This window comes from Lissotriton vulgaris, chromosome 1_1, assembly GCF_964263255.1.
Source record: "Lissotriton vulgaris chromosome 1_1, aLisVul1.2, whole genome shotgun sequence".
Classification (NCBI taxonomy): Eukaryota; Metazoa; Chordata; class Amphibia; order Caudata; family Salamandridae; genus Lissotriton; species Lissotriton vulgaris.
The window spans coordinates 1770211112-1770234268 of record NC_141685.1 but is presented as its reverse complement, the minus strand read 5'-3'; positions in this window follow the sequence as shown (position 1 = coordinate 1770234268).

Here is a 23157-nt window from a genome sequence, read left to right as displayed (position 1 = left end):
GCAAAATCCGCTGCTCGCGGATTTTGCGGGAGATTCGCGAATCTCACGGATTGCGAATTTCCCGAAAATCCGCAAAATCCGCGAGCGAAACGGATTTTCCGCCCATGCTTAGTTGCTAATGAGTCAGTAAGAGAATATACTGAGGATGTATCTGCTTCAACTACCATTATAGATTTACAAACTATTGCCGGAAATGCTTCTCAGAGTATGATAACAGATGACAGCCAATGTTAAAAAATTCCATAAGTAACAGCAGTGAGCTACGCAACAGATCCTGCCTTATGGAATCCTATCACAAACGAAACACGATCGTATTGGGTTCAAAGAGGGCCTTCAACCTGTCAAAATCGAAGTAGTGATTTTTCAAGTTCTGCTCGTGTTTATCAAATTGGAGAAAATAAACACAAGCAGGGTTTATCCGATGCTGCTTTCAAGCAGAAACTGCAAAATGGGGAATTTATAAGTCGCACATGGCTATTACATTCTTCTTCACAAGGATCAGTGTACTGTTTTGCTTGTCATTTGTTTTCTAGCACAGATTCTGCCTTCAGTAGATCTGGTTTTAGTGACTAGAAGAATGCAGCCCGTTGTATTTATCAACATGAAGCTTGCCCTGAGCATCAAAAATGCATGTTAGTATACACCACCCGTCAAAAAGAAACTGGTCGAATTGATTCTGAATTAGAAGAACAGATAAAACATGAACAAATATACTGGCAGGATGTGCTGAAAAGAATTGTAGCAGTTGTTACATTTTTAGCAGCAAGAGGTATGGCATTCAGAGGAGAAAACCAGATGATAGGATCACTGCACAATGGAAATTATTTGGGGGTTTTAGAACTTCTAAGCCAATTTGACCCGTTTCTTGAAGAGCACATCAGGAAATATGGAAATGCTGGAAAGGGCAATCCCTCATACCTATCAGCAACAATTTGTGAACAATTTATCTCATTAATGAGCAAGAAAGTTTTCTCTGCAATAATATCAGAAATAAAGGAAGCAAAATATTATTCTCTCAGTGTAGACTCCACTCCAGATGTGTGTCACATTGATCAGTTGACATTCACAGTGAGGCACGTACCAAAGGAGCGTTTTTTGGAATTTATCTCCATTCATGGATGTTGTAGTGAAATTCCTAGAGCGGGCGGGTATTCCATTATCAGATTGCCGTGGTCAGTCATATGATAATGCATCCAATATGTCAGGTGAGTATTCGGGCTTACAGGCAAGGCTGAAAGAGATCAACACATTTGCTGTTTATGTGCCAAGTGCTGGCCATTCTTTGAAACTGGTGGGTATAAAATCTGCTGAGTGCAGCATGCAGGTTGTTTCTTTTTTTGACTTTGTTCAAAATTTGTAAACTTTTTTTGCTGCTTCTACCCATCGTTGGGGTGTGCTACTTCATTCTTTAGGCCCAGATCACAAGGTTGTAAAACGCTTGTCTGATACTCGATGGTCAGCACATGCAGATGCCCTCAATGCGTTGTGTGGTGGCTATGAAAGAATTAAAGCTGCTCTTGATTCACTGACAAATGACCACATTCAGTCAAAAGATACAATGCATGATGCTCTTAGTCTCCTTAGAAAAATGGACAAGCTGGAAACCATTTTTTTACCATAATCTGGAATGACATACTGATGCATTTCAACGAAACAAGCAAGACTGTACAAAAAGAAGATGTTAACCTATCTGTTGAGGTCAACATTATCCAATCTTTGAAGTCTGAAGTCCAAGAGTTGAGAGACCAATTTGATTGGACTATGAATGCAAGGCAAAGGCAAAAGCTTCGGATACTCATTACAGAGATTTTGGAAAGCGTACAAAAAAACGAAGCAGTAGACAAACTTGGTTTGAAGGACCCTCTAGTGACACCGTACTTGAAGGGCGGAACAAATTTAAGGTAGAAGCATACTTACCGATCATGGATGCTCGGATGGATTGTTAAACTGGCGAAGAGAAGCATATAGAGACCTAAATAATCGTTTTGGCTTCTTTATAGAATTAAAAAACATGAACACCAAAGAAATTGAAGGGTGGTGTGAAAAGCTTGCCTCTTTGTACTATAAAGACCTGAACAAATCGGATCTCATCAAGGAATGCCAGCAGTTCAAACATTATCCTGTACACAAAAATGAAACAATTTCAATGTCTTGTCTTTACAGGAAAATAAAAACTGATAAACTAGAGAACACTTTCCCTAACATTGAAATTGCACTGCGGATATTCTTGTCGATGATGGTCACAACCTGTAGTGGTGAAAGGTCCTTTTCAAAGTTAAAGCTACAAATGAGCTATGTAATTGAATGCTACAAGCCAGACTCAATTCTCTGGCTCTGCTGAGTATTTAGTCAGAAATGCTTCAATAAATAGAATTTGCTGATCTGGTTAATGAGTTTGCTGCTAGCAAATCCAAAAAGAGATGCATACTTTAAGTAGTGTCTTACAGGTGCCTAATATAGTACAGAGATGCTCCAAGATTCTACTTAAAAGCTTTACTTTGTAGAAACACATAGTGACATTTTTGGTATTTATTGAATAAAAATAAATATTCATAGAAACAAATTTACTTTCTTTTTTCTAAAACTCTGCATTAACCCCTTCCATGCTGGGCCGATTTTCCTCGTGTGCTAGGCTTTTAAAGAATCAATGGCTTTATGACGGCCCCCAGCCGTCATCAGCACACGAGCACTGTAATGCATGACGGATGGGGGCCGTCATCAGCATGGAAGGGGTTAAGATGTTTAACTTCTACTACCTAACTTGCACTTAAAATATCCATAGATGCTCTGGAATCACAGCACATTGTGCACCTGTAGCATTTGACATTATATGACAAGAAAAACTGACAAATGGGAAGAAGACCCAATAATGAAATCACTTTGAATAGTGTTCGCAAGAAAATACCAAAACCGTATTTTATGTGACAAACAGCATTGTCAAAATTCAAGCCAACAGCATAGAGTTCTTGTACTCAATCTTGCCTACGTCATCTTTCTCCAACTATAAAACAACCAAAGAGGGCCTGACCATTCAGGAAAACAGCATGGATGCCTTGCAGGCATCTCTAAGACTGAATAGACCTGAACAATGGTAAATCATAAATAGGGTCCATCTGAGCATCATACAATTATTGTCAGCAGTTCATAAAAGCCTATAACTTTCTATGGTCTATAACTTTCTACTTATCATTGAAACTTAATTCAAGCCTTTGATACAGGCAGCAAACATTGCCTTCAACAAAACTTCCAAACCCAGCAGCATTTATGTTCAATTCATCAAAATTAAAATGGGACTCCTTAACACAATTACTGCACAGGTCAGATGTAGATAACAAGATTTGCAGGGAAACAAGATGAGGTCAACAATGATATTTTGCTCAATCATATTCTGTTTAACCTTTGCACCCTGATGAATATGATATCATCCAAATAACCACCTATTGCACAGAACACTTTGAAGAAGGTTGAACGCCAATGCCTTTCTATATTTATCACTGTTTTCTGTGAGCCCTTCAATAAAGTTTGTCCCAGAATCAACATAGTTAAGGCCTTAAACAATTTGAAATTCCCCAGTAAAATGTTAAAGGTGATGTTCTGAGCATGTCTGAGGAAAGAAAGAACCAATGTTAACAATAGAAAGAAGGTAAGAAGAACAGCACTGAAAATAGTAAATGCATAGAAAGTTCTATACCTCAGGCTGAAATGAATGAAAACTAATATCATGGAACAAGACATTGATTGAAATCTAGACAGGTGGATACTGAATTTTGCTAGAAAATGGGACATCACCACTGTGGCCTACTTCAATAATGTTCTATGTGATACTTAGAGTGACTGAGAGAGTGGCCTACCACACCCAGAGGACCCCACAGATCTTCATTTGTATTCAGGTGTGGATTCAAGTAACATAATCACTATAAAATGTAAGTTATTTAGCCTAATTTTTCTTCTTTCTTTTACTGTTTCATAAATTTTGAATGTATCATTAAATATTGCGTGACATAACAAGGGTGTGAATTAACGTAAAATGGACAGTGAACTCAAAGGTATTGCGAACAGGGGCCCCCAAAAGATGTTTGGCCCAGGGCCCCAAAATCCTTAAAATGTCCCTGAGGAGTTATTGAGCTCAAGAGAACATGCTGGATGTGCAGTCATCTGTGCCAAAAGGTCCAGTTCAGAGGGCCGAGAAGAGCCTTATAAGTGACCAATGCATATAAAAGAGAACTGGTAAAAAAAAGATCAGCAAGCATGAGCATAGCTTTGTGACTTTGATAAGGTTCATATTCAGGCAGAGGTGAACTGCATTGTTCTCTTTATGAGTTTGGATACAACTTGGACTTTATCAATTCGCGCCAGTATACAGGAAAGTGAAAGCATGCCCCCGCTGAAGAGCTCTGTGCCCTCACATCAAGTCACTGTGTTATTTGAAGATCTTTTTGGCCATAAGATTAAGGCTGCACACTTACAGACGGACATTACCGAATAGTTAGTGTAGGGTTTTTTTTTGTGTGAGTCTCCTACCATCATCTGCTGGAAGGCTCAATGGAGCTGTGCACTAGTTCCCTCCATGCCATGCAGTTCAGAGATTGGGGCAAAGCTATGCATCATCTGGCCCAAGCACTGAATGCAGAACTAAAGCAGCACATCCCGTCCTGGCATCAGGTGTTGCCGCAGCACGCTTAAGAGGGCATTGCTTCATCTTTATGCAAGAAATGTATACATTTGGTCAGCAAGAAGTCAGTGCATGCATCATATGGTAAATCACATCTGCCAGATAGTCAAAGCACCATTACTTGATATAGTTTCACATTATAAAATGCAATATATTGAAAATAAAAGTCTGTCAAGGTACAAAGATATTTTTAAGTGATATTTTGACTCATACTACCCTAAAGGTTATAGTACAGCTATGCTATGTCTTATGGGACCAGTATTTTGTGCTTACAAGGACTACCGCTGAGATATTCGAACTATTATTGGAACTTTCTGATCATTTGGAGAACATTCAGCAAATGTTTGATACAATGTGAAGGTGAAGATCTTTCACAGTGGATTTTATGGGCATCATGTCGGATGCCTTGGTTTTAATACACTTTAAAGCGAGCATCGTTTATACTTGGAAGAACATAGATAGTTAACATTATATTGCATGTGTTGATAAACTTTGATTGAAGGTTGAATGGAAAAAAAGTGTGCGACCTACTTAGGTGGCTGTTTTAGTGTGGATTGCATGAAGTGTATTTTTGGGTAGTGCTGTACAATGCCGGTACTTCAGTCTTTGCAATAAGCACAAGGACTTCTGACTTGCATATGTGTAGAGTAGAGCAGACAGTGATGTATTAATGGAAACAACTTTTTTTCTCCTTGTTTTAGTTCATGGACAAGCTAATGTTATGCTTAACAGTAGACACTACTGAATTATACCAGCATTGCTCAGTAGATTAGGGGACACTCAATGATTTGAAGTGCCATGGTCACAGTAAGAACCAAAGGGATATACCAGCAGTGCAAAATCAGTGTACCTCAGTTTACACCCGTTAGGTTCACTCTGAGGAGCACCAGTGTTGTTTGAAAGGTTGTATCCCGACATAGTATTCAGTGTGGTTGTGATGTGGAGTTTGTATGTTATAAGCTCATATATCCTATGAGGATAAGGACTGTTAGAAGGTGTGCAACATGGTGTGTTTTATGTTGTAATATCCTATGTGCTGTGAGGATGAAAAGTCGGTGTAGGTTGTGTTTTTTTTTTTACAGTGTTGTAACAAAGTTCTCTTTTGAAGCGTGGATTTGCTTTCCTTGACTTATGTCCCTGTGTCTATGGTTTGGTGTTTTTTTGTGAAAGGGAGGGTAGTTATGATGGCTAAATGTTATGAGCGATTTGTCATCCTGGACAGCAATCTGTGTATGACAAGCATTTGCAATGCAATAGGCCTCGCATTAGTGAGATATAGAGGTATTGGCGTTGCAAATGCTAATTTTTTTGTTTTGTTCAAAAAATATCCCAGCAGTAGCATAAGTGATAAAAAATTCCACTCAGCAAGGAAAGAGTGCAGTACCACAGGCTGTTACCAGGTGTCCCTGTGGAATTGTAAAGGGACCACTTATTGACCCATTTGAGACAACCTGGGCGCCTCTAGGCAGGCCAAGGGCCATTGTTCTGTTTAAACACACACATGTATAGGTTACACTGTGTATTAGGGTACCCTTACAATTGGCATGACCTACCCCATACGTCCATAGAAGATAACAGGGTAGTTGCGTTGAAACCACCCATAAGACCCTAGTATATAATAGGGCATGGAAGTTTAGAGGCCAGCAGCCTTTTTTGCACCTGCGTGCACTGCTGAGATTCTTAATTCACTGTAAAGCAGCCCTGCTCTGCAGCACTGCTTTTAAAAAGTAAATTCACTGCAAACTCGACGTTGGTGCTATGGGCACTTTAAAAGTGATAACCTACATTAGGTTTACATATTAGGTACCCCCAAGGTCTCCCCTAGGTGTCCTAGGAGTAGGGAGTCATGTAACGATAAGCAGGGTCCCTATACATGATGTTTTATAAACCCTGGTGAGGGAAATATGCCTAATTTATTTTTTTCACCCTTGTAGACACTTAGCCCCCTAAGCTAACATTGCAATATTTTATGCACAATAAGTATTGCTCGGGAGGGAATACAATATCATTCAAAGACTTAGGAGAATGGTATTGATAAATCTAACAGATTGTCCTTGTTTTTTTATCATAGATTGGACAGAAAAGAAGTTATAAGACTCATGTGTGTAAGTCAAAATCCAGCCTTCTTGCAGTATTCCCCAATTGGTCAGTACTAACAGGGTTAGCCAGTCTGCCTTGATTAGGTGATAAGTGTCCTTCCTCAAAAACCGATTCTTTCAGGTGACAGAGGGCACCTTTACGTCCAGACCCACAGCCATCAACTGCGGGGTACCACAGGGCTCGTCTCTGAGCCCAACCCTTTTTAATGTTTACATGTCCCCCCTTGAGAAAGTCGTCGCCCCTTATGGCATCAAACTACTGACCTATGCTGACGACACTCAACTGGTGGTTTCCCTTAACCAGCAAGACCTCTCCATTCCCAACCTGCATACCTGCTTGATCGAAATAACAAAATGGATGAGTAGCTCCCACCTCAAGTTGAACAACGAAAAAACTGAGATAATGTTTTTAGGCAACACATCTTTATACAGTTCCATCTCCATATGGCCGTCAGCTATGGGCCCCCCCCCCCTGTGTCCAAACCAGAAACTAAGAGCCTGGGCATCTGGTTAGACGAAGAACTCAACTTCTCAGCCCAAGCGCTGAAAACCGCTGGAACCTGTCACGGTCTGCTAAGATCAGCAAGAAAAATTCTACCCTTGCTTCCGGCACAATCTCGCAAACTCCTCATCCACGGCCTTGTACTATCTCAATTGGACTATGGCAACGCCCTATACCTAGGGGTCCCCAAAAAAGTTTTAGCAAAACTTCAAACGGCCCAAAATGCGGCAGCCCGCATTCTCACAGGAACCCATCGTCGCTGCTCAGCCAAACCGTCTTTGAAGGCCCTACATTGGCTCCCTATCTAAGAGAGAATCCAATTCAAGGCACTCTGCACGACCCACAAGATTATGCATGGCAAGGCCCCTCCCATACTCCAAAATCTCATCTCACCCCACACCACCTCAAGGACGCTCCGCTCTTCCAACTGCAATCTAGCCTCAGTACCCAGGATCAGAAAAGCCCGCTCAGGCGGCCGACTGTTCTCACTCAATGCGGCTAAACTTTGGAACTCGCTCCCCCCAAACCTCAGAGCTCAACCTAACCTTCTTTCATTCCGCAGAGCACTTAAAACATGGCTTTTCCCATAAAGCATCTCTCACTAGGTTCTTGTCTGTCAGCGCTGGGACGCCCATGGGCAGCCATGTGCTCTACAAGTCTGTAAAATAAAATAAAAATAAGTGGCAATCCAGGGGATAGGCTATCTGCTGAAGCCTGAGCAGGTGGGAAGGTCATAAATCGAGTTGCTTCAAAGGAGGACAGGTAGGGGTCCCCTGTGCCCCAGCAGGATAACAGGTTTAAAGAAGGAATTTGTAGATGATAGGGAGAGGAGAGCTATGGAAATGACCCACACTCTGAGTTGGTTTAGTTAGCTCTTACTGTTCTGCTGAAATTTAAGCCATCATGGATTTAAGAAGAGTAGGGCTTTCTAGGACAAGAAGATGCCACACTTTGAAGGAAGTGGTCATGCGCCTGGCGGCACAATGCATCACATTGATCAGGGGCTCCCCCCTTCCTGATGCCCTGAAGCTGAGAATAAATATGCGAGAGGAGCATAACCTCTCTGCTCTGCTGCCCGAAACTAAAAGGGAGAAAATTACAAAAAACAATTTGATGGACAGAATGTAGATGAATGTCTTACATTCACCCAGTACAAGGATCTGGGCCTAAATCCATCGTTTTTTGCACTCCACACCACCCTGGGTCAGATAATGGCTTTATGCAAATCAGCTCTGACCCTGTGCCCCATGGGAACAGTCCAGTCCGAACTACACAGCCATATCTTTCCCAGACCGGAATCAAGCATCCAAGGACCGGACCGGCTTCGAGGTAACACCTCTCATCAGCCCGGCTAGCTTGACGCCAGTGGTGTGGAGGCTCTGGGACCCACGTCTGGGCTACCCCAGTACACTCAGGGAGAAAATTACAAAAAACAATTTGATGGACAGAATGTAGATCAATGTCTTACATTCACCCCAGTACAAGGATCTGGGCCTAAATCCATCGTTTTTTGCACTCCACACCACCCTGGGTCAGATAATGGCTTTATTCAAATCAGCTCTGACCCTGTGCCCCATGGGAACAGTCCAGTCCGAACTACACAGCCAAATCTTTCCCAGACCGGAATCAAGCATCGGAGGAGCGGACCGGCTTCGAGGTAACACCTCTCATCAGCCCGGCTAGCTTGACTCCAGTGGTGTGGAGGCTCTGGGACCCACGTCCAGGCACTCCACACCACTGGAGTCAAGCTAGCCGGGCTGATGAGAGGTGTTACCTCGAAACCGGTCCGGTACTCGGATGCTTGATTCCGTTCTGGGAAGGACATGGCTTTTGTAGTTCGGACTGGACTGTTCCCATGGGGCACAGGGTCAGAGCTGATTTGCATATCGCCATTGTCTAACCAAGGGTGGTGTGGAGTGCAAAAAAACGATGGATTTGGGCCCAGATCTTTGGACTAGGGTGAATGTGTGACATTGATCCACATTCTGTCCATCACCTGTTTTGTTTGCAATTGCCGCCATAAGAGCGCTGGGGATGCTCAGACGTGGGTCCCAGGCACTCCACACCACTGGAGTCAAGCTAGCCGGGCTGATGAGAGGTGTTACCTCGAAACCGGTCCGGTCCTCGGATGCTTGATTCCGTTCTGGGAAGGACATGGCTTTTGTAGTTCGACTGGACTGTTCCCATGGGGCACAGGGTCAGAGCTGATTTGCATATCGCCATTGTCTAACCCAAGGTGGTGTGGAGTGCAAAAAAACGATGGATTTGGGCCCAGATCTTTGGACTGGGGTGAATGTGTGACATTGATCCACATTCTGTCCATCACCTGTTTTGTTTGCAATTGCCGCCCGAAACTACAAGGCAGAGAAGGACTGCCATGCTGGAATCTAAAATTGCACCCAAAGGCCTGCACTTTGAATGACTGCGCCTGCTGCACAATTTGGTACTACAGCTCTGGGGACTGTGCCTTGCTTCAAGAAGGATTAAGAGGCCACCTGCATCATCTCCACTAAGAGTTCCCATCCTGGAGTGTGTCCAGTGGACTTTTAAGGAGTTGGCCTAGTGTATTGTGGGAATTGTGGTCCTAACCTTCCAGAGACCATCCAGGAGATTCCAGACATTGGATTTGTGTATTGGACACTTTGAACCTACAAGGAAACTGTCAGACGATAGATCCCTAATTTTGGTCAACCGTCATTGAAACAGGCGTGAGGCCACGCGAAACCTTGGTGCACAGCTCACAACTTCTCAGTTCCGATGCTGGACGACGCGAGGCCTCGGAAAGCTGTGCCGCACAGCTTCTGTGATCTGACGCCAAGCCTCGTAAGGCAACACAGTGCCGGATTTAAGGTACTTGTTCAGCGGGAACTGCATGGTTCCTGTAGCCGGCCTGCGCTCCATTGTGGGTGGCCTCAAATTTTGACTTTGTTCCGGTCAAGTGCGGACAGATGTCCTGATTTGGTGCCATTGGTTTTTCAGCTCTACAAAGTGCTTAATCTTTACAAATCCATATCTCTGGTTCACTACACTGCATCTTTGTCATTTTGCTGTCATTTTAAAGATAAAAATATGTTCTATATTTATAAATTGGTGTGGGATTTTTATTGTGTGTTGTGTCTTACTTATTTAATGTATTTGTCAGCTGCAGTGTGTCCATTAGGGCTCTGGGGCGTTGCCCCACTAATATTGAGGCCCCTAGTAACTTCAGTATAATATTCACAAGCGTCACTCACAATACTGTTAAAATGAATCCCGAGCCGGTCGGCCGGGCCTTGCCCAAGGCAGTCAGAAGTCAGCGGCTCTGAAGGGGGCGGGGCAGCAGTTTCAGTTGTCATGATTACTAACTTCATGGTAACTAACTTCATGATCACAGGGGTGGTCTGATCGATAGAGCGCACAGCACAAGGGCGCATGTTCGGTTTTGGGCAGAATTTCTTTCCGACCAGCCCGAACATGCGCACTAGGCTGCACATTAGTAGAGCGAAGGGTGATCCATGCCACAGCCCCTGGTTTCCTAATGAGCAGCGAGTATCTCTGCTCAAGCCAATCCTGGTGCTGCTGGAGCAGCGTCTGGATTGGCTAAGATTCATGCAGTTGCCAGGCCTCTCCGCAGTCCTGAGCAGCTTTGTGCATGAGTCGCCGTGGGAGGCTCTAACAACGGAGTTTGACCAATCACTGTCATGGCTTATTGTGAAGCCATTGAGTGATTGGCCATTTCTACTGTTGCTGGGCTGTTCATCCAGCCTGCTGCAGTCACTCCTTCCCCCTCAGGGTGGGAGCTAGCGTGACGTTGGAGGACAGTGTCAGACCACACCTTTTGTTGTGCAGTATTAGACAGTAGACTAGTCCAGTACTACTGCTTGTTGTGTTGTTGTTGACTGGCCAGGCCTACCCACTCAGGCTCGGGTGAAACCAGTATTTGTTCCTCCAGACTGCTCTGGGCCTCAGCCTTGATTGAAGATCTGCTTAAGTTGACGTCGACCTCACCCCAGTCCTGGTCGACCCCACCCTGCCTGCGTGTGGTGAGTGCAGACTAGAGTCCGACTCAGAAAAGAGGATTCAGTGAGTACTGACTACTAGCTGCCCATATTGTATTACTGTTTAGCCTCAGTGGTGATGTCACGTTAATGATGTTTCTTTGTAAAAGTATTCAACCGCAGCCGATAACTATCACCAGAACAGTTCTGCTTTTAATGAAGACGCCCATTTGCTTTGTGCGACTGTCCTTCAATTGTTCGAATTACCTTCTCTGACCGTCAGAGGCAATTGGAACAATTAGAGGAGAGTCACACAAAGGAATTGGACGCCTTCATCTAAAGCAGAACTGAATTACCGTCGGGTTGCTTTCCCGCTCTATAATCACTAACACTCTTTGAAGTGGAGAGTGGCTGTATTTCAAAGAGTGTAGTGTTTATAGAGCTGTAACACAGAATGGTGCAGAAAATGTTTGAGGCTAGGCCCTGACACGTGTGACGCACCTCTGAGCAGTATACACACTATGTGCCAGCAGGGCTTAGCTTCAGAAACATGTCAATAGAAAGGTTTCCGATACTAGGCCCTGCTGGCACGCAGAGTATATACTGCTCAGAGGTTCGTGGCACTGGCAGGGACTAGCTTCAGAAATGTTTGTATCTACAAGGAATGTTATGTTTCTGAAGCTAGACCCTGCTTGCAGACTAAACTCCCTACAGATTTAGGACAGATGTACTTCTTATTGAAACCTGTTGACAGCCCAGTCAGGTCAGCTTGGGCGCCCAGGCAGTAGACCAGGAAAAGGGGGATAGCAGCGAGGACCAAGACAGCGCGCCTCCTTGGAATCAACAAGTGAAAAAACAAGCTCGGGGGCACTGGTCCGTAATGCAGCGGAACTCCCTCCGCTGCACCCCTGCAGGGGGAAACAACACTTTGCGTCCCAGTCGCCATTCCAGAAGGGGAAAGGGGTCAATGAACTGCAGCAGGAAACAGCCAGAAGGGTCATCCGGGGCGCATTCCCACCACAGCCACCCAGGGATCTCCATCGGGCATCGGCTGCGCTGAACGTGGTTCCGCCTCCGGCAGATCCTCTGTGAGCCATCGGAAGGCAGGGAAGGAAGGAGACACAATGGAGAGACGAAGGAAAGTGTACCCTATGTCCGGCTGGGTAGGTGACGGCCAAGGAGGTGATCCACAGCCAATCTCCCCTATAGATACCTAGGTAGCTACACCGGGGATTGACCACGACACTAGGGCTCGACTGTTGGCAGAACACTCACAATTCCTCAGAAGTTGCAGAGGCAGGTTTCGAACTTCAATCACAGGAAATTGGAGAGTCTGAGGACCGCAACCAAGGTGAGTAAAAAGGTCTAAAGGAGGGGGTAGATTCCAGGGGATTAGAGCCAAAAAGGCAACCCCTAACCAGGGAGCTCTCGGCTAGAGCTCCACACCTGTCGGCCATCTTGGTCCATTACGCAAGGTTTCGGTAGCGCATTTTGTTGCAGCCTGAATTTATGTTTGATTTGCTTGTATTGCACACACGCAAAGACATCTTAAGGATTTTGAGCGCCCTGGACCAAACAAATTTTGGGGGCCCTGGTCAGGGTTGGATTGGGATTACAAATCGGCCCTGGCCCACATTTGCAAATTGCCTTTCTGTGAAGCACTGCTTCAGCAAAATTTTATTAAAAAAAGGGGATGGGGTTAAAAAAAATACACGGATTACCTTGCACTGGTGAAACACGCCAGAAAACAAGTGAGGCCCCTTTTGCTCAGGCCCCCTGCCCCCGCTCAATATGTACATATTAATGGGCCGGCCAAGCGAGAGAAAGGGAGTGACACCTCTGCCGTAGGTGATGGATGCTCATCTACCTCCAGAATGGCCACACAGGGCCCCACCGGGCCGCTGGCAGCATCCGAACAGCACAGAAACTGCCAAATCACCTCTAGGTTGCTCAGAAAAACAGTCCACAGCTGGTTTTGGACACCGGCCCTTGGGTATTGCCCGAGTGCCCACCTTACCAATCCAACGCTGGCCCCTGTGCAGAACCACTTTGAATTTAAGATCCAATTTCTGACTTTTCATGACCTCTTTGGCCAGGCACTCACAGCACACAGGTACACGCGTCCAAATTTTAAATGTGTTTACATCTAACATTTAGGGATATAGACTTGTATTTTCAATATTCAACACAGCAGCAGCTGTGATGATCATATTGCTCTAACCTACCTATGCTGATACCTATGTTGTTATATGACATCTCTTTATTAATGTAATAACTGCACTTTAACAATTGCTTTATTAACCTTCCTGCTTTCTCAAATGTGCTTGAAAATGCACCATTTGTCCTTCTTTTTTTCAACATTTTCTCAGGGGGAGAACCCCCACGAACCCCCCTTGGTTGCTCCGGCTCGCTCTCTATGCTCGCTCGCTACAGAGCAGTACGACAATAGTTTTACGCTCACCACTTTCAAATGTCACCAGCCGCCACTGGTATTGGTGTTTTTAAATGCTTTACATACCTGTCCCCTAAGTTGGGCCTGACTGCTCGGTGACAGCTACCAAGGGTTGAGCAAGGGACTCATTTATTGAGACCTTTACTGGACCCTATACCATGTTAGTGGGCCTATTACTAGTGGTAGGTGCATACTTACCCATACCAATAACCCACTTTCCACAATTTAGGCGTTCAGCGGAATGGATGCCGACTTGTGTTGAAAGTACAACATACAGTTGTAAAAGCTGTAAACATTCTCTAAACTGTCTTAGAACAAAATGTTCGATTTTTGAAATTTGGACTAAATTGATTTTTAATCATTGTTTTGATTTTTCTAAAATGTGTTCAAAGTCTGATTGACAGTTGTTGAGGTCCAAAACTAGGGATACCACAGCGCTGGATCTGGCAAAACTGAAAGTGACTGAGCTTAGCATTTTGTGTACGGCTAGGGAGCTACCCGCTACTAACAAGATTAGGAAGGCTGAGTGAGTTAGTTGCCTGAAGACCTGGGCCAGGTCAGCCCCAGAGAATGAAGGGGAGGGGAAGGCTGACCCTCCACCTCCCCCCCAAACATCACCCAGGAGGAGGATGATAATGATGCCTCTTATATTGTTTCCAGCACCAGCTACATAATCCCAGATGGTGGAAGGAGGGGAGGATTCCCTACACTGTCCCTTGCAGAGAAGAAGCTTGAGGCCCAACTTGCCTTAACAGCTTTGGGGTAGAAGAAACTGGGATAAGTTGAGGAGAAGGCGGCAAGAGGAAATTGTAGCAGTGATAAAGATGAGGAGTTTGAGAGGTCCAGAGGTGGAAGATTTGACCACAAGCTTCCCAAGGGTATAGTACCCAGGTACACAGAGGGGGATGATATTGACAAATGGCTGACTGCATTTGAAAGTGCCCTTGAAATGTGGGGTGTCTGCTCCAAGCACTGGGATTTACTCTTGTGGGAACTTATCCCAGTAACTGTGAGGGATAGGCTCCTGACCTTGTAGGGGGTGCGGCAAAATCCTATACCCATATAAGGCAATGCCTAGTCAATAAGTTTGGTCTGGCCCTAGAACAGTACAGGGTAAGGTTTAGGGACACTCGGAAGGTAAACAGAGTCAAGGGTGGACTTGGTGGACATCTCAATGAAGGCACTAGAAGGCTGTGTTGTTGGTAACAAGGTAAACACATATGAGGGATTGTATAATTTGCTCATGAAAGAGCACATTGTGACTCATTATGTACAAGAGAGGTTACACCAGAATCTAGTGGACTCAAAACTGTCTAATCCCAGAGATCTGGGAGAAGCACCTGATTGAGTGAGAACCTGGGTTATCAGACAGCCTGGGGGGAGACTCCTGAAAATGAGGGGGTTTGGCTCAGGAAAACCTTATAAGGGAGGTGGTAAGCCCACCACAGGGACCTCCTCAATGCCCCAGAACCATAGTAAGGAGAAGAGCAGCTCCCATCCCACCTCTGAGAAGTAGAGGCAGGGGGACCTAGGACTGAAGAAGTACTTGGATAACAGGGTGTATTTTGACTGCCAGCAGTCAGGGCATTTCAGGGTTGACCCCGCCTGTTCCAAGAGGGTGGTTAGCAGTGGGCTGTCCAGTGTGACCATGGAGGAGTCTTCTTCAGATGAGGAGATCCTCATAGCATTTTGTTGGGAGACAAGGGCAGAGGGTAAGCTGGTGATCGCGGAAAGTGGGAGTAGGCACTTTAACTTCATTCAGGTGAATAGGATCGCTGCCATGGGCCTGCAAGATAACTGTGCCAGTTATCCTGTAGTTAGTGACAGGTTTGCATTCCCAGACATGTATGTGCCAGGAGAGACAAGGAGAGTAAGCGTAGCCACAGGTGAGGTCACTTCCAAACCTGCAGCCTTAGTCCCCCCTAGAGTAGGGAGGGTACCCTTAGCTTGTATAAGATGGTAGTCAGTGCAGACCTTCCCTTAGATTGTCTCTTGGGCAATGGCCTCCCAGAGATTGGTGTGGTCCCATGTGGGGTGGTTAACCATGGCGTCCCCCGAAAGAGGAAAGATAAGCCATTCTTCAAGAGAGTTCCAATGGACCAAGGTCCTAAGTCCCAGTAAGGGGGAAAACCAGAGTTGGCACTGGTGAGGCTTCAGCTGACCAAAAGTCCTGAGCAGTCAGGCAGCTGTCAGGGAGGTGGGTCTCTCTCCCCCCCACGCCCCCCCCCCCACTGCCCTGGCAGAAGGGATATTGGAACGAGGGTGTCTGCCATATGATGTGGTAGCCCCCCACTCTAAACAGCAAGAGAGGTGCCAGAAGACCACAGTTGGCCCTAAGCCAGCTCAACCACCTGCCGGTCGAGAATTTAGGCTGTGGTTCTGGACACTGACAGCTGTCAGTAGCCTCTGCTTGGTGGTGGCCTTCATGGCAGCACTGTCCTTGGCTTGGGAGGTGAACCTCATGGTCCAGAGCAAGTTAGGCTATTTGACCCATGTTGGTCATGGTGGAGTTGCTCATGTGTTGGGTAGCCCCAGTGGGCAAGCTAGGTGTTGCCCTAGCACAGTTCAGATAGAAGAGGTGGGCAACTCACTATCCCATCTAAAGTTAGATGAAGGAAATGGAACAGATGAGAACTTTAGGTTTGAAATGGGTCCTTTTACTGTAGATGGGTCAGATTCCCAGCGGAACTGACATTAGCAGGAGGATATAAGGCAGAGTAGGCCCTGCAACGGTTCAGACTGATCCCTGCACTTTCTCCCTTGCCTGACAGACCATGGAGACTCTCCCCGGTGTGGGCTAAATGAATGGGAAGCCATTCCTTAATTGCGACTCTCAATTTTCGAGTCGCAATTTTCGAGTCGCAATTAAGGAATTTCAAGAAGTCACTATTTTTTTAGCAATTCCTACATGTATAGGCTTTTACGATTCCTTATTAGCGAATCCTTTTTTGGTAATAAGGAATCGCAAATGGCATTTTTGATGCATGTGCCAGCATGCCCCCTACTCTTACATTGCAATATTTTATGCATGCATAATTAGTGCTAGAAAGGAAATGAAAATCGGAATCAAAGTCTTAGAAGAATGGTATTGATAAATCCAACAGTTTGCAGGACAAGCAGGGAATGCCGGGCCTACGAACCCCCCGTCCCTCATCAGAAAGCTGGCTTAAGGAAAGAATTTGCAGATGTTTAGCAGAGGAGAGCTATTGAAATGAGCCACACTGGGAATTTGTTTAGTTAGCTCTTACTGCTGTGCTGAAATTTCAGCCATCGTGGATTTTGGATGAATATTGCTTTTTTGGGACAAGATGCCACACTTTGGAGGAAGTGGCCATGTGCCTAGGGGGCATCCTGCATCCCATTGGTAGCGGTGCCCCCTCTTGATGCCCAGAAGGCTAGGGAGCTCACTGCTACTAACAACATTAGAAAGGTTGAGTTTGTTAGTTCCCTGCATGCAGTGGTGGCTGGTGACATTTGAAAGTGGTGGGGCGTAAACTTTGTCGGAGTTCACTGTTGCAAGCGAGCACGAACATCTAAAGAGGGGTTTTTTTTTTAAAGAGTGGGTAAATGGTGCATTTCCAAGCAAATGTGAGAAGCAAGCAAGTTAATAAAGCAATTGTGAAAGTGCAGTTATTACATTAATAAAGGGATGTCATATAACAATATGTAGATACTGCCACAAAGTTGGTTTTATAAAAATTGGTGAAAATTATAGCACAATTAATCAAATACATTGGCTTGAAGCCATACAATATTCAGTCAGGTCTATGGGGGACATAATGTAATATTGCAATAATTCAGGGTCTGCCACACTACCTAGGAGCTATAAATTTCGAAAGTGGAAAATCATCTGCTTATAAAAATGTTGTTCCAAGTACAAAAATGGATGCAAAGTGGTGGAGCATTGGTACCACAGAAAATGCAGTGCCGGCCTGATACAGTCGGCCTAATGTCCACACTATGTGTGGGAGGGTATACTCAGACGTGAGTCCCTTGCTCATTGCACCATCAGGATTCAAGCAAGCCGGGCCGACGACGGCTGAAATGCCAGAAACCGGTCCCCGGAAGCTTGTTTCCTTCCCAGTATAAGATTTGGCTTGGTAGTTTGGTTTGCCCTGTTCCCATCATGCACTGGGACAGGAACAGACTAATTTGCATATAGCCAGGTTCTGAGCTGGGATGGTGCAGTGAGCTAAAAAACAGTAATGGATCAAGCCCTGATCTCTTGACTGGGTAAGAGTATTCTGCATCATTCAGAAACTCTGTCCATCACCACCCCCTTTTCCAAAAACAGTCGGCCTAATGCACATTGCTGCAATAAAATTGTCAGGAGCTTCACCCATATGACCATAATAAAGCCATCAACTAAACTAAAGGAGCCAGTCTAAAGCGTCCCGGTATTCCAAATCAAAGTAACAGGCTAAATTAAACTGGACATAAAATCCAGGCATACGGATATCTAAATATATATATATATATATATATATATATATATATATATATATATAAATTCCCAGTTAAGTCATTAATCCGTTGAGTTCCATACAATAATGTAACACAACAACCTGGAACTGCACTAATAATAATCTAATATTGCTGCTAATCTACATACGCGATAATCAAAAATAGAATGGACACTGGAATCTACAAAACCTTTGGTTTGTATTCGAAAACCCTCATAGACATCCTTGTTTTATCGTTGCGGTGTACCTTTTATCCGCCCCCTAAGGAGTCATGGCGTATTCATAGGGTAGTCGATTAAGGTGCTGGATGCCTGCCTCACCCGAGGCTACCTCCGGTATAGGTAGAAGTGTCCAGAGATACTGGAAAAGGATAAAAGTGGGATAAAAATAGTGTCTCACCTAAGAATTTATTTATTAGAAAAAAGAGGGGTAGGCACTATAGCTAAAAGAAAGTGCGATATGATAGTAATCGTGTTACTGGATTACTTCATGTCTTGAAAAATGTGTCAACATGTTTCAGCTCTCTTGGCCCAGCCGGGTCTACAGAGCTTTCGTCAGGACAAAACACAAATGTAAAAAGGATAGAAAGTTATTAACTCACACCACTTGTGTAGTTTTGATTATAAGTATAGACAACTTATACTTAGATTCCCTGTGCTGTGGAAACAAAAACCAACAATATCCATCATATATGTGGCTCCAGACGTGAGGTGAGCAAGCAGACATGTTGAGATTACATGTGGAGCACAAATCTCCTCATTAGGAGTGTACGCCATGCTAGTGGCATTAATACCGTGTCGAGAAAGGAAAGGATTAAAAACAAGGTCTAATACAGGAAGTACATTCAGGATTGCAACGTGTGCGATGTTATATTTATATAAGACCCACTAAAGTAGGAGGTCCTGTGTTGGTAGAACTCATTGTGGACGGGATTTTAAACTCTAAGTCTAGTGATCTAATTACAAAACACTACAACACGGTGCAATATAATTACCTGTATTGAGCTCAATGGTAGCTTCAACAGGGGTCGGAGAGTCGCTTGTGGTCGTTGCTGTAGTGGTACAAACGGGCCCGCTGTGTTAGTAAAACAGTTAACAGTCTTACCAGATAGTAGAGATCAGGTCCTGCTGCCATTCTTACCCACGAGGTTCGGCGCTGTGTCCCCTGTGCTGACTCTGCCCCTGGCTATGTGCGTGTCTTGTTTACCCCTTCTTTTAAAACGGGCTTAGACATAAAGAATGGATTACTTGCGGGCAAAGAAGCTCCATGTAAGATGGTTGCCTCCCGGTGCAAGAAAATGTACACATTCGGTGTTATACAGGATCAAATGTTTGATGTTGTGTGGAAAATGTCCACAACGGACGTAGTGTATGTACAAAGGGCAATTCCGTCACAAAATGAGTGTGGTTAAAATTAGTTATCACTAAGGCTGGGACTCCTAGTAAGTACACACTTGACTCAGTAGAAATGGTGCCACGGGATGTTATCGTTCATCCCCACAATGTCTGTCCTGAGACGGTCCACCAACCTTTGTTCTTTTTCAAATAGGACCTGCTCAGCGTTGTTGTTTTTGTCTAGTAGCATTTCAAGAACCGTCCATCTCAAGTCGTCACATGAATGTCCTGCTTCTACGAAGTTGGTACACAGTTTGGTGGTATTTTTCTTGAGTCTCACATTGCTTCTGTGCTCTCCTATGCGGAGTTTGATTTTGCGACAGGTCATGCCCACGTATTGTCGTTGGCAGGGGCAGGTCACTAAATAAATTACATGTGTGGAGTTACAATTTGTATGTTGTCTCTGGGTCCACAATAAGGTGTATGTCAGTTGTAGGACCTTCGTGGTCTTGGTGAACTTGCAGACTCCACAGGTGCCACATGGGTAGTGGCCTGTAACTGGGGCCATAGTGATATCTCTGATTGTTGATTTCACTGGTTTCTTTTTTGGCCTAGTATGTACGAGGACATCTTTGATGTTTTTGGTTCTTCTGTTGGCGAATCTTGGTTTGGGCCAGTTGAATTTGCCTGACGTAACAATCTGCCAACTTTTCCTTATCAATTTTTGGACGTCATAGGTCGCAGGGCAGTAGGTAGTGACGCATGTGACTAGATCCTTAATGGGTTCTTTACAGTTGTTTTGTAAAAGGCATTCGCGGGGCTGGTGTTTTGCCCGTTTTTTACACTTAGAGATTACTGCTGTGGTATAATCTCTAGATTGTAACTTTCGGCTGAGTTCCTGCGCCTGTTTCCTGTAGTCACTCTCTTTACTGCGTTACGTTTGTGTCTTAAAAACTGACTGTAAGGGAGATTATCCCGCAAGGGTCGGGGTGGTAGCTTTGGTACGAGAGTAGGCTGTTCTTGGCTGTGGGTTTGATGATGGTTTTGGTCTCCAATTTCCCATTTTCACAAAAAATCGTAAGGTCCAAGAAGTCAATGCGCTGGTTACTCGAGGTAAAGGTGAATTTTAGCCACCTATCTCTCCCATTGAGCCATTCCATGACGGTGGTGTGATCTAGTTTGATATCCCAGATTAGTAGAATGTCGTCGATATAACGCTTCCAGTGTATTATACTGGAAACGTAGGGGTTGGTATTGTTGAGGACAAATTCTTGTTCAAACTGGCTCACGTAGAGTCCAGCTACCGAAGGCGCTGCCCATGGAGGTACCATGACACTGTAGAAAGAGTTGGCCGTTATATTCAAAATAGTTCTCTTTAAGAGCTAATCGGCAACATTAGGGTGGGTCTTGATGTTGAGTCCCTTTACACCAGCCTACCCCAAGAAGACACCCTAAAGATGTTGGAAGACCTGCTTTTCATGAAAGAATGGACACACAAGACTCAGGGCTGGTGTTTTGCCCGTTTTTTACACTTAGAGATTACTGCTGGGGTATAATCTCTAGATTGTAACTTTCGGCTGAGTTCCTGTGCCTGTTTCCTGTAGTCACTCTCTTTACTGCAGTTACGTTTGTGTCTTAAAAACTGACTGTAAGGGAGATTATCCCGCAAGGGTCGGGGTGGTAGCTTTGGTACGAGAGTAGGCTGTTCTTGGCTGTGGGTTTGGTGAAGGTTTTGGTCTCCAATTTCCCATTTTCACAAAAAATCGTAAGGTCCAAGAAGTCAATGCGCTGGTTACTCGAGGTAAAGGTGAATTTTAGCCACCTATTTCTCCCATTGAGCCATTCCATGACGGTGGTGAGATCTACTTTCATATCCCAGATTAGTAGAATGTCGTCGATATAACGCTTCCAGTGTATTATACTGGAAATGTAGGGGTTGGTATTGTTGAGGACAAATTCTTGTTCAAAGTGGCTCACGTAGAGTCCAGCTACCGAAGGCGCAAAGGCGCTGCCCATGGAGGTACCATGACACTGTAGAAAGAGTTGGCCGTTATATTCAAAATAGTTCTCTTTAAGAGCTAATCGGCATCATTAGGGTGGGTCTTGATGTTGAGTCCCTTTACACCAGCCTACCCCAAGAAGACACCCTAAAGATGTTGGAAGACCTGCTTTTCATGAAAGAATGGACACACAAGACTCAGGGCTGGTGTTTTGCCCGTTTTTTACACTTAGAGATTACTGCTGGGGTATAATCTCTAGATTGTAACTTTCGGCTGAGTTCCTGCGCCTGTTTCCTGTAGTCACTCTCTTTACTGCAGTTACGTTTGTGTCTTAAAAACTGACTGTAAGGGAGATTATCCCGCAAGGGTCGGGGTGGTAGCTTTGGTACGAGAGTAGGCTGTTGTTGGCTGTGGGTTTGGTGAAGGTTTTGGTCTCCAATTTCCCATTTTCACAAAAAATCGTAAGGTCCAAGAAGTCAATGCGCTGGTTACTCGAGGTAAAGGTGAATTTTAGCCACCTATTTCTCCCATTGAGCCATTCCATGACGGTGGTGAGATCTAGTTTGATATCCCAGATTAGTAGAATGTCGTCGATATAACGCTTCCAGTGTATTATACTGGAAACGTAGGGGTTGGTATTGTTGAGGACAAATTCTTGTTCAAACTGGCTCACGTAGAGTCCAGCTACCGAAGGCGCAAAGGCGCTGCCCATGGAGGTACCATGACACTGTAGAAAGAGTTGGCCGTTATATTCAAAATAGTTCTCTTTAAGAGCTAATCGGCAACATTAGGGTGGGTCTTGATGTTGAGTCCCTTTACACCAGCCTACCCCAAGAAGACACCCTAAAGATGTTGGAAGACCTGCTTTTCATGAAAGAATGGACACACAAGACTCGGGGCTGGTGTTTTGCCTGTTTTTTACACTTAGAGATTACTGCTGGGGTATAATCTCTAGATTGTAACTTTCGGCTGAGTTCCTGTGACTGTTTCCTGTAGTCACTCTCTTTACTGCAGTTACGTTTGTGTCTTAAAAACGGACTGTAAGGGAGACTATCCCGCAAGGGTCGGGGGTGGTAGCTTTGGTACGAGAGTAGGCTGTTCTTGGCTGTGGCTAATCGGCAACATTCAAGGATGAAATGCCGTGGAGTCTTGTGTGTCCATTCTTTCATGAAAAGCAGGTCTTCCAACATCTTTAGGGTGTCTTCTTGGGGTAGGCTGGTGTAAAGGGACTCAACATCAAGACCCACCCTAATGTTGCCGATTAGCTCTTAAAGAGAACTATTTTGAATATAACGGCCAACTCTTTCTACAGTGTCATGGTACCTCCATGGGCAGCGCCTTTGCGCCTTCAGTAGCTTGACTCTACGTGAGCCAGTTTGAACAAGAATTTCTCCTCAACAATACCAACCCCTACGTTTCCAGTATAATACACTGGAAGCGTTATATCGACGGCATTCTACTAATCTGGGATATCAAACTAGATCTCACCACCGTCATGGAATGGCTCAATGGGAGAGATAGGTGGCTAAAATTCACCTTCACCTCGAGTAATCAGCACATTGACTTCTTGGACCTTACGATTTTTGTGAAAATGGGAAATTGGAGACCAAAACCTTCACCAAACCCACAGCCAAGAACAGCCTACTCTCATACCAAAG